This window comes from Gekko japonicus, unplaced genomic scaffold (assembly GCF_001447785.1).
Source record: "Gekko japonicus isolate JY-2015 unplaced genomic scaffold, Gekko_japonicus_V1.1 scaffold2632, whole genome shotgun sequence".
NCBI lineage: Eukaryota > Metazoa > Chordata > Lepidosauria > Squamata > Gekkonidae > Gekko > Gekko japonicus.
This window is the reverse complement of record NW_015175446.1, coordinates 122,345-134,610: the sequence shown is the minus strand read 5'-3', so window position 1 is coordinate 134,610 and position 12,266 is coordinate 122,345. Positions and strand designations below refer to the sequence as shown.

The following is a 12,266-nucleotide window of genomic DNA, read 5'->3' as shown; positions in this document are numbered from 1 at the left end:
CCCCCCCCGGGGGGGACTTGGGATCCCTATTAAAGAGATTTAGAAGAAGACGACGACATTGGATTCATACCCCGCCCTTCACTACCCAAAGGTGTCTCAGAGCGGCTTACAAACTCCTTTCCCTTCCCCTCCCCACAACAGGCACCCTGTGAGGTAGGTGGGGCTGAGAGAGCTCTGACAGAAACGGCTCTTTTTCAAGAACAGCTCTTATCAGAACTACAGCTTGCCGAAGGTCATCCAGCAGGTGCAAGTGGGGGAGTGGGGGATCAAACCTGGTTCGCCCAGATTAGAGTCCGTGCACTTAACCACTACACCAACTAGAACAACTGTAGTCTAATAACACGTAGGAAAAATAAGCACAGTCGAGGCAGGTAAACCGGCAAAATAAGAAACCCTAACGCGCATCTAACTATACCATACCTAGTCTCCCCTAGGTACCTGGTCTCAGACTGACTCACCCCCTTTGGATGAGGGATCCGTCCTTCTGCAGCAGCTTCCACCAGCTCTGCTCCCTGAGACGGAGAGAACCCCCGCCCACTTTGGGCCAGGCCTTTTATTCCTTCTTCCCAGGCAACACCCTCTGCTCCCCTGCCGGTGCTTCCCTCCAAATCCCCTGCCAGCCAATCACAGGGTCCAGAGGGGACCTGGGAAATGTAGACCCTGATAGCTACTCTAGTACAGGCTTCCCTAGAGCCACTAGGCCTGTAGGCCACACTGCTATAGGCCTAGGATCATGGTAGCTTGTCAGAAGCCATCCTGTCTAAACGTCTGATGCCACTCTGCCAGCAGAGCTTGTGCTGGTTATACCGGAACAGCCCGAGAACAGAAAGGGCCAGTTGCTTCAACAAATGACGCTGCCATATGGCAGAGTCAGTCCGTGGGTCACAGGTAGGGTTCCCAAATCGGGCCGGGGGGTGGGGAATCCCCCGATTTTTGACGGGACGAAAATCGGGCCCGGGGGAAACCCCACCCCCGCGTGTGCGTCACCCGGAAGTGACGTCGCACGCTGGGGGCGGGGCCACGCCATTTGAGGGGGAAACAAAGAGTCCCGGCCAAAAGACATTTGGCAACCCTACTCACAGGTGATGCTCCCCTTAAGATGTGGAGTCTCATGAGCAAAAATTCTACTCTGGGAGCGACTGGCATGAAAGTTGTGAGCGAGCAATTTGGCTCCTGCATCAATCAGTCTATTCTGGAGCCGAGCCATCCTTCCTGGGCTAAGACAAAAATGTTTGAGCCAGAGGCTAAAAAACTGTGAGCTAGCTCACACGAACTCAGCTTAGAGGGAACACTGGTCACAGGCCATGAACAGTTTTAAAAGGAAGCTCCGGCAACTTGGAGCCGAAACCAGGAACATATCAGCAGCTTGTGTGAAGATCTTAAAAGTGAAGTCACGTGAGTGTAACAATTTACTCTTGATCAGGGTGTAAACTATGGTGGAAGGCAGCGTGTCTCAAGACACAAAACACACACACACACCCTGAACTGCCAGGTAACATCATGAAGCTGGTTAGGCTTCAACTGTGCAGTCTCATTTTCGCCACTCGTAAAGAGGTTGCAAACTCTGCTTTCTTTCTCTAGAATTTTGGGTAGGGTTGCTAGGTCCTTCCCGGGCATCCAGGGGGGGGGGGGGGACTCCATGTCCAGGAGCCTCTATGGTACCATAGAGTTTTAAGGTCAAGTGCTAGAGCGTCCCCCGATGACATGCCTGGCATGATGACATCACTTCTGGGTGATGTCATCGTGCCGGGCATGCCAGCCCGATTCAGGCACTTTGTGGGCAGGGTTCCCCCTGATGGCCAGATCCAGGCCAGTGGGTCGGGGGGCCCTACAGTGGGCAAACCCCTGCCCCCCCGGGGAACCTGGCAGCCCTAACTTTGGGACATTTTCTTGCCACATGGGAGCACCCCTCTACTTGTTGGAAGGGTACTGGTTCTGGTGGTCCAGATCCTCCTTAGCAGAGTGCACAAGGCTTTAACACAGCGGTGCTTTGTCCCAAACCTGCCATGTGCTTGCACGTTTACAAAGTCACACCAAGCCACGTTTCAGTTGGTCTTAAAGGTGCCACTGGACTCAAACTTTGTTCACCTTCCTAGCCATCATACTTCTCTGCTTTAAAAAAAACCCAAAACCAACACAAACACCCCATTATGCTTTTCTCAGAATCTGAGAAAGGGCCACACCACCTAAAGTGGGGAGAATAATCCTAGGGGTCATTTTGTAGAAAAAGAGGTGCAGGAGCTCATTAGCATAACTCATTAGCATAACTTATTTGCATATGCCACACCCCCTGACATCACCGGAAGTGTATCAGAAGGCAACACCCACCGCTCAGGCTCCACTGGACTGTTTTGGATTGCTAGCTATTGGGGGGGGGGGAACGTGCAGATCTGCCCTCGCAGAGGAGGGAGAGCTTGTAACTGAATAAAACTTGGTCTTAGAGGTGCCACTGGACTATTTTGGACCAAGGGGCTGGGGGGGGGGCCTCTGCAACTTACCTGGCTGCTCCTTGCTCTGACTGAGGGCTGCTGGGAGCAGGGGGTGAGGCTTGTTGCATGTGCCCACCCCCTGGGCTCTTTACTGCCGGAGCTCTGCTCCTGTGCGCTCCTGCAGGAAATGACCCCTGATCCTATCTCAGATATGACCAGCCAGCATCACTTCCATCTTCTCTGGGTTCAATCTGTCTGTTCTCCCTGGGCGACTTGACCACAGCTTTTAAGCAATGGCTTAGGACAGTGATTCCCCAACAAGGTGCCCCTAAATGCCATAGTGCTCACCCATAAGTTTTCTGGTGCCCACTTCCTTTCTTCCCAAAGCAAGGAGTTTAGCTAATTCTGGCTGTCCTCCACCTTTTTGGAGCCGTAGGCGCTGCACCTGTACAGGAGGACACTTGACTGGGAACTTCCCAATATTTGGTTATTGGACTCTAACTTCATGGTAGCCATTCAGTGGCTGGCCGTGCCCCCCATGACAGTAGTGGTACCTGTTCAGTGTTCTCAAGATTCTGAAAGTGTCCATAGGCTTAACAAAAGAGGAGACTTCTGGCTTAGGGTAAAGGTGGCAACATCTGGAAGCTTATGTTTTGTGGGGCTTGTTGCATGTGCCCGCCCCCTGGGCTCTTTACTGCCGGAGCTCTGCTCCTGTGCGCTCCTGCAGGAAATGACCCCTGATCTATCTCAGATATGACCAATCAGCATCAACCTCCATCTTCTCTGGGTTCAATCTGTCTGTTCTCCCTGGGCGACTTGACCACAGCAATGGCGTAGGACAGTGATCCCCAACGAGGTGCCCCTAAATGCCATGGTGCCCACCCATATGTTTTCTGGTGCCCACTTCCTTTGAAAGGTGGCAACATCTGGGAGCTTATGTATGGCTGGATATCATCAACATAATGATGATGCGCATACATACCCCATTCTATGAATGACCTCACCTAAAATGTAACATAAATATTTTCAAAGCATCCGGAAGACCACTAACCCCTGCCGAACTCCCCAGGATAAGTCTCAAACTGTAATCTCTTCATCACCAGGAAAGACCTTCTGCGTAAAAGCAGAGATAAAGGACTCAAACCCTTCCCAAAGCATCCCTTTAATATCCACTCTACCCTGCAAGCGTCAGCAGTTGTGAGCCGTATCAAAGGCGATCGAGAGGTCCAATGGCACCGATAAGGAGGCATCATTCCAGCACGCCTCAGACAGAGATCAGCAACCCAAAGCTACCAGTGCCGCCTGAGTCTAGGGTAGGGTTGCCAGCTCCAGATTGGGAAATTCCTGAAGATTTGGGTTTGCAGCTCACATGACTGCCGGGGAAAACCATCGAGTTTCCAGCTGTTCCTAGAGCTGCCCTGCATCACTAATGGGGAAAATCCAGGAGTGCAAGCGTCAGCAGTTGTGAGCCGTATCATAGGCGATTGAGAGGTCCAATAGCACCGATAAGGAGGCATCATTCCAGCAAGCCTCAGACAGAGATCAGCAACCCAAAACTACCAGTGCCGCCTGAGTCTAGGGTAGGGTTGCCAGGTCCAGATTGGGAAATTCCTGGAGATTTGGGTTTGCAGCTCACATGACTGCCGGGGAAAACCATCAAGTTTCCAGCTATTCCTAGAGCTGCCCTACATCACTTCTGGGGAAAACCATGTGTCCCCCGCCGGATCATAGGTAAGTACTTGGGAACCCTACTGCCTACACCCCTCCCACAGATGCCTGGGCACCCTGGCAACACTACCTCTGTCCTAAAACCAGGCCTGAAGTCTGACTGGAAAGGGTTAAGGATAGATGTGTTCTCCATGAGACGTTGGAGTTGCTTCGCCGCCATTTAGCACTAGATACTCGAAGTCAGAATAAGTTGCCTACGTCACATCTGGGCGACGGAATAGTTCCATCGGATAATAATTCTTGCCTGTGTTCTGCATTCCTTTAAATGTTTTGTTATTTGAGTGCCCCAGTCTAAGCTTTACACTGGATCTCCCAGATTGTTTTGGGACATAGCTCATAGTTCCTAGTTCGGCACAGAGGTGTTTTAGGTTGTGTCTGTTGTTCACCAGAATTATCTAGGGGGGCTAGAGTTGCTGACAGTTATATAGGTGGAGCATAGGGTTTTGATATAAAAATTAGGAGGTTCACACCCAAAAAGGGTTGCTGGGCCCCTCCAGGCAGTTGGTGTGGGAGGTGGGCTTACCAGAAACAGGGAGTTTCATTCCACGCTTCAGCGACACACCCACATGACTTCCAAGTAACATGACCTAGAAGTGACATAGGCATATGGGGGCTTCTACCGTAGAGTTCTTGCCCCAAAACCAGAGGGTCATCCCGACGTCCCTGATGTGCCTATGTCACTTCCTGGTCATGTTGGAGTCACCCTAGGCGAGGATCCCTTCTGGCGCCCACCATTTAAAAAAAATAAATGCATTTTAGGAAGAATGAAAAACACAAATAATCAAGAAACTCCCAGAGTACGGGGCCGGGTGCAGTTTGGCGCCCCTAAGGGCCAGCCCGCTCTAGGCGATCGCCTAGTTCGCCTAGTGAGTGAGCCGGCCCTGGGCACGTCACTGAAATGTCGGGTGTTCCTCCCTTTTGGGGGGGTAAGTTCCCCTCCCTCCAGCCAGCTGATTGACGTTAGAGAGGTGGAGCCTGGCAGCAGGGGGCCTCTGCCCCCACTGGGGGTCTGGCATCCCTACACCCAAAGCATCTCCAGGTACCAGGCCTGGGGGACAGCCGAGGTCTCAGAGAGCTGTTGCCAATGAGGAGAAAGCGTCCGAAGCTAGATGGACCAACGGCCTGCCTCAGTATTACGCAGACATATAGGTTCCAACTATCAGCCTTACCAGTGGGGTCAAACGAGCATTATGAATCCAGCCGTAATACTGAGCTCTGTGGTTCTGCGACAGCCAGGGTGGTGTAGTGGTTAGAGTGTCAGACTGGGGTCTGGGAGACCCAGGTTCGAATCCATTCTCTGCCATGGAAACTTGCTGGGTAACCTTGGGCCAGTCACACACTCTCCCCTTCACCTACATCACAGGGATGCTGTCAGAATAAAATGGAGGGTCCCCACCGGCGAGTTCTAATGCCACTGCAGGACAACGGTGTGGAGCAAGGTTTCCATTGGATTTTTTTTTTTAAAAAAAAAATACACTTCAGCCTTCAACAAAGACTTTCCATCTTCCACCTCTTGCTTTGATCTCCCAGAATGTTTGGCTGGCTAACACCGTGTTCTGCCATGTGGGTCAGCCCATCTGGCTCCAAGCGCTGTTTTCAGCTTGTGACCCAGACTCCTTGAAGGCTCCAGGAACAGTTATGATTAGTTACACATTTATGTTCAGGCTCCTGAGAATTTATGGTTTTCCAACGTGTATCAGGTTCAAACAGCTTCTTCGCTTTCCCTCCCTCTCCCGTCTTTTCTTTGCTATTCCAGTACGGAAATATCGAAAAAGTGAGAAAAACCAAGAGTTGGGGAAACAGGGCTTTTATTTTTTTTAAAAAAAAAAACATGCACGTACCTTAGATCATTACTTAACCCATGGCTGTATCCAAACAAGACTTATTTTGCACAGAAGAACAAAGCAGTAATCTAAGAAAACTCTTGTGTACTAAAGCAAGGAACAGTTTAGAGTGGGGGAATATAATGCGGGGTGGAATAACAGGAAGGTACAGCGTCACGATCCCGACCAAAATCAGAGCCCCCACCCCCAGTAAATATTTTTAAGTTCCAAAAGCATAGTCATCATCAATGTTCCCTCTAAGCTCTGGAGTCTTGTGAGCAAAATTTCTACTTTGTGAGCTACTGGCATTAAAGTTGTGAGCGAGCGATTTGGCTACTGCATATATTAGTTTGCTCTGGAGCCATCTTTCCTGAGCTAAGACAAAAATGCGTGAGCCAGAGGCTAAAAAACTGTGAGCTAGCTCACACTAGCTCAGCTTAGAGGGAACACTGGTCATCATGTCTGTGTGATGGACCTGGGCCCTTGGTTTGCTTCTGACAGTCTGAGCCTGCCGATTATATCTGGGAAAGATCAGTGAGCTGAATGTCTAGATAATCTATTGAATGCGCTCATATGGTAACGCCATCGCTATGAAATGTAAACAACACTGCTAGCACTCTAAGATACTGCACTGTTTTATAATGAACTGTTTTTAGATGTTTTTATGGTAATTTAATTGTTAGGTAAAGGTAAAGGTTTCCCCTTCCTCGAAAGCCAGTCTAGTCCGACTCTAGGGTTGCGGTGCTCCTCTCCGTTTCAAAGCCGAAGAGCCAGCGCTGTCCGAAGACGTTTCCGTGGTCTTGTGGCCGGCATGACTAAAAGCCAAGGCGCATGGAACGCTGTTACCTTCCCACCGATATAAGACTCTTGAGAGTTTCCGGCACCTCTTTTTCCAATAAAAGAGCCCTGGGCAGACCTAAGGGTTACGTATGGTTGCCAGCCTCCAGGTAGGGTAGGGTTTGGAAATACCTGGAGATTTGAGGGTGACGCCTGAGAGAGTGAAGTTTATGGGAGGGAGGGACCTCGGTAGGGTATAAGGCCATGCAGTCCCCCTTCCAAAGCAGCCATTTTCTCCAGAAGTGGAATACATGTTTAAAATAAATAATAAATGGATACATGATGTATATAGTCTGGGGATCAATTCCAAGAGATCTCCAGCCTCCACCTGGAAGGTACTATAACTTCATTAATTAATTAAATCATATACTTATCATCAGGGCTTTTTTGTAGAAAAAGCCCAGCAGGAACTCATTAGCATAATAGGCCACACCCAGCAGCAGACACTCATTAGCATATTAGGCTACACCCTTGACAGCACAGCCTATTAGCATATTAGGCTGCACCCCCGTGTTACCAGAAGTGTGGTCATCCAGCCACACCCACCTTTTGCTTCTTATTCTGTTTACCTTGTTGTCAAAACCCAGAACTTTTTTTGTAGCAGGAACTCCTTTGCATGTTAGGCCACACACCCCTAATGAAGCCAATTCTAATGAGTTTCTGCTGTTGGGTGTGGCCTATTATTCTAATGAGTTCCTGCTGGGTGTGGCCAACTCAGGAGCGAGCCGGAACTCCGTTTCTGTGCGTTCCTGCCCAAAAATAGCCCTGCTTATCATATACAATAAAGACCCTAGTGTAAACTGATTATTATAATTAGCAACAGTAGTGTAGAGTATGCAAATAAATATCTTGCTTTCAAAAAGGACACAGCAACACGCCTCCCGGGCATGCATCCTTTTCGAAAGCAAGACAGCCAGCATGATGTTTGCTACGTCTCTTTTTTAAAGCAGGACAGTCACAACATTGAACCTTGTCTGCAGATTTGTCTCTGTAACTTTGGACAGTTCTTCAAGATTGAATATTGTTATATTTATGTGTGTACTCTATACTATTGTTAATTATAAAAATCTGGTTACGATAGGGTCTTTATTGTACGTGATATGATTTAATTAATCAATCAAGTTACAGTAGTATATTAGAATTATTGCTTTGGTTTTTGTTACGCGGTATTTTCCAAGTTTTATTCAACCTTGCCATGTTTCCCGTGTGTTTGTTGCTATTCCATCTGGAAGCTGACAACCCTTAGGTAGGGCCTACAGATCTCCCTGAATTATAACAGATCTCCAGGTAACAGAGATCATTTCCCCTGGAGAAAATGGATACTTTGGAGAGTGGACTCTATGACATTATATGCCTCTGAGGCCTCTCCCCTCCCCAAACTTTCCAGGGTCCGCCCCCAGATCTCCAGGAATTCCCTAGTCTGGAGTTGGCGACCCTAGTTATATGCATTCTTTCTTGAATTCTTTCCCACAGTACCTCCAGTCCAAAGGTAGCTGCTGAGCCAGCATATAATGCAGGACAAACGGCCTGATTTGGTATAAAGCAATTTCATGCCTAAATTATAAGCGGGGTTGCCAACTCCGGGTTGGCACATTCCTGGAGATTTTGGGGGTAGAGCTGGGAATGGTGGGGTTCGGGGCAGGGAGGGACCCCAGTGGGATACAATGCCATAGAGTCCACCTTCCAAAGCAGCCAGTGTCTCCAGGGGAACTGATCTCTTTTACCTGGACACCAGTTGTAATTCTGGGAGGTCTCCAAGCCCCCACCTGGAGATTGGCAACCCTACTTATAAGAAGCCAAGCTGTGCCTTTTGAGTTCCTTACATTGCAAAGCATCTTGCATGTGGAAGGAGCCACATTATCAGTCACAGACATAATCAGAGCTTTTTTGATAGAAAAAGCCCAGCAGGAACTCATTAGCATAATAGGCCACCCCAACAGCAGAAACTAATTAACATATTAGGCCACACCCTGAGATAGCAGCTCATTAGCACATTAGGTCACACCCCCACATTACCAGAAGTGTGCTCATCCAGCCACACCCACCTTTTGCTTCTTATTCTGTTTACCTTGTTTGTTGTCAAAACCCAGGGCTTTTTTGTAGCAGGAACCCTTTGCATGTTAAGCCACACACCCCTAATGTAGCCAATCCTAATGAGTTTCTGCTGTTGGGTGTGGCCTATTATGCTAATGAGCTCCTGCTGGGCGTGGCCAACTCGGGAGCCAGGCGGAACTCCGTTCCTGTGCGTTCCTGCCCAAAAATAGCCCTGGACATAATTGTCTGTTGCACAGACCTGGACTGTTTCAGACAAACAGAAGCATCAGATGTCCATGCGGTTTGCAAGCATTCCAGAAATTATCCTTCCAACTCCTTACATTGTAAGCTGATATCGGACAGACTCATGGAGGAAGAGAGGTTTGCAAGCATTTCAGAAATTATCCTTCCAATTCCTTACATTGTAAGCTGATATCGGACAGACTCATGGAGGAAGAGGGGTCCATCAGTGGTTCTTTGCCATGATGACTAAAAAGGAATTTCCATGTTCAAAGGCAGTCAAATCTCCAAGGAATCCTTCCGCCTCCGTGTCTCTACTTGTGGGTCTTCTGCGCCATCCGATTGGCTGATGGTGGTGAGAAGTACCATCAAGTCACAACTGACTTATGGAAACCCCATTGGGTTTTTCAAGGCAGGAAACATTCAGAAGTGCTTTGCCATTGCCTGCCTCTGCATAGCAACCCTGGGCTTCCTTGGTGGTCTCCCTTCCAAGTGCTAACCGGGACTAAACCTGCTTAGCTTCTGAGATCTGACAAGATCGGGCTAGGCTGAGCCACCCAGCCCCGGGCACCCAGTTGGCTGTTGTGGGGGAAACGATGCTGGGTGTAGATCGCTGTGTTCTAAAAACGGAGCAGGAGAAAACGCCTTTTTTATTGTCTCGTTCATGCTCTCGCCACCGTAAAAACAAAGACAAACACAGGAAATTAAGCCGCGCGCACACACCCACAAATATAAAAATACTGGAGAGCAGATCATCTTTTGCCTCAAGAAAACTGAAGAAACCCGATCACCAGGATTGGAAGGGTACCACTCACTTGATACAGTCAGCATGCCATTTACGGCTGTGCTGCTTTAATACTGCCAAGCAGTGGGTGATCTTGAGAGTGCTACTGGCTGGCTGTGTTAAAGAACAAGACCCTAAATTGGCCTGGCGTTCATAAGCTTAGCTCAGCCCTTGAAGTTCCTTTCACAAAGGACTGGGTAGGGTAATGTGTTTGACACCTGTGTCTTAAGGCCGCACATCTGGATTCAGTTAGGGTTCTCGTTGGCGGTTGTTTGACACTGGATTGCTTCCCAACCTCTTTTCACTCCTTTCAGCTGTTGCTAAAAAAGTAAGCCATTTAGAAAATGAATCCTGAGCCCTTCTCCCAAATCACTTTGTATTTTATTTAACTATTACATTACAGTACGGTTAAAGGATAGAGGGGTCTGGATTTGCCATTCTTAAAAGTATCTACATATGGATTCTAGGGTTTCTTCAAAGCCCATTTAAATCCTTGGAAAGTTTCCCAATGACTTTGAAAACAGCATTGGATGTTATATACCTTATCGCCTATAGTTCTGAAGTTAATTGGAATTATATGCACACACACAGGCACAGCACACGAAGTATTTTAGTTCAAAAGAAGTTTGCAATCCTGGTTCCTAACAGAATTTCTTGTTTCACTGTTCAAAAACGTTGCTATTTCAATTTTATCTCCTTTAGGAATAGAATAACATTGGACGAATAAATGTAATTTTTTGCACCTTTGGAACCTTTAACTTCTCCTTATACCAGCTCAAGCCTCTATTATCCAAGTCTAGAAAAAGAAAATAAAGAAAGGAAGTAGAATTATACACATACAAAGTATTTTAGTTCTAAAGAAGTTTGCAATTCAGGTTCCTAACAGAATTTCTTGTTTTTGAACAGTAAAATTTAAATTTTATCTCCTTTAGGGATAAAATAACATCACCCAAAAAAGAGAGGGGGGGAAATCTAAACCAACTAAGCACAAACCTCCAAAGGAAGTTTAGAAAACTTATTGAGAGCCAAAAGTTAAAAACATAAGTATACAAAAGAGTGTTTATTTCAAAGACATATAAAAACCTTGTAGGGGCCCAAATAAAGCCTCACAAAATGTTCAAAGTTACAAATACACAAAAAAAGGACAGTGTATATGACCTGATGCGTTTCGGCTCACAAGAGCTTCAGAGGTCAAATAGTACAAAATACACAGAGCAACAGAGTCCCTGTAACACATGAAAGCCAATTAACAGTAAATAAAATAGGACCAAAATCGGCATGTTGTTCCAATATGGAATTGAATGACACACCAAAAGGTTTCTATTTGGGGCCACAAATATATCTGGCCTTGTGTCAGAAGTAGTTGTATATACTGGAAATAATATGTAGCTTCCAGTTTAGGTCCTAAGAGCGCAAATAAAATTGCCTTGTCAGTGGGGGCAGAATATTGGGTGTGCTATTAAATTTGAACAGTGGGATCAAATATGGAAGGAAAATATTAGGATTACGAAAGCTATTTCGTATAAAGAAAATATATACAAAATGTTTGATAGATGATATGTAACACCTGAAAGGTTAGCTAAAATTGACCCAAAATGTTCTAATAAGTGTTGGAAATGTGAAAATAAGGTTGGCTCATTTTACCACATGTGGTGGCATTGTGAAAGATCTAAGAAATATTGGGTAATGGTACACGAAATCTTGCAAAAGGTACTAGGGACTGTAGTACCATTTGCACCAGAGGCTTTGTTGTTGAATATTCTACCTGATAATTCTAACAAAGATGGTCGCTATTTGATTGGTTTTTTTAACTATGGCTGCAAGAATTCTCTATGCAAAATATTGGAAATTACTGGAGATACCAACAAAACAAGAACTTGTAAAAATCTTGGAGGCTGCGGAATTGGACAAATTGACTTTATTCCATGATATTTTTTTGATGGTTTGTATGTATGTATATGTATGTATATGTTATGATTGTTTGTGTATGTTATGTGGAAAATGCAATAAAATTCTGCCCCTTTGGGGGGCAGTTAAAAAAAGAAGAATGTAGTATAAAGAACAAGTAATTGAAAAAAAATATCCCCTGGTAAATGGGAACAGGAGGAACGTATGGGCTAATACCCATGCCATGGTAGAGGCACAGAGTGTATTTCAGCATCAGATTCCTGCACTTCCATGCAGTCTATCTATCCTGTTTAAAGGATCCAAAACTTAAAAAAAAAATCAGTTCTCTCCAGCAACTTTAACTCATATTCAATAACCTATCTATTTACATTTTTAATTTTATTTTATTAATTCAATTTATACCCCGGCCTCCCCACGAGCAGGCTCAAGGCGGCTTACATTAGCTGGTACGTAGGCACCAATAATTCACATAAAACCAGTTGA

The 12,266-nt window shown here is 46.5% G+C and overlaps 1 protein-coding gene across 1 annotated transcript in view; it reads left to right on the top strand.

Moving 5' to 3' along the window:
• Window positions 1–12,266, top strand: part of CHRDL1 (chordin-like 1) — a 90,507-nt gene that overhangs the window by 25,404 nt on the left and 52,837 nt on the right. The gene's annotated exons all lie outside the window — the stretch shown is intronic.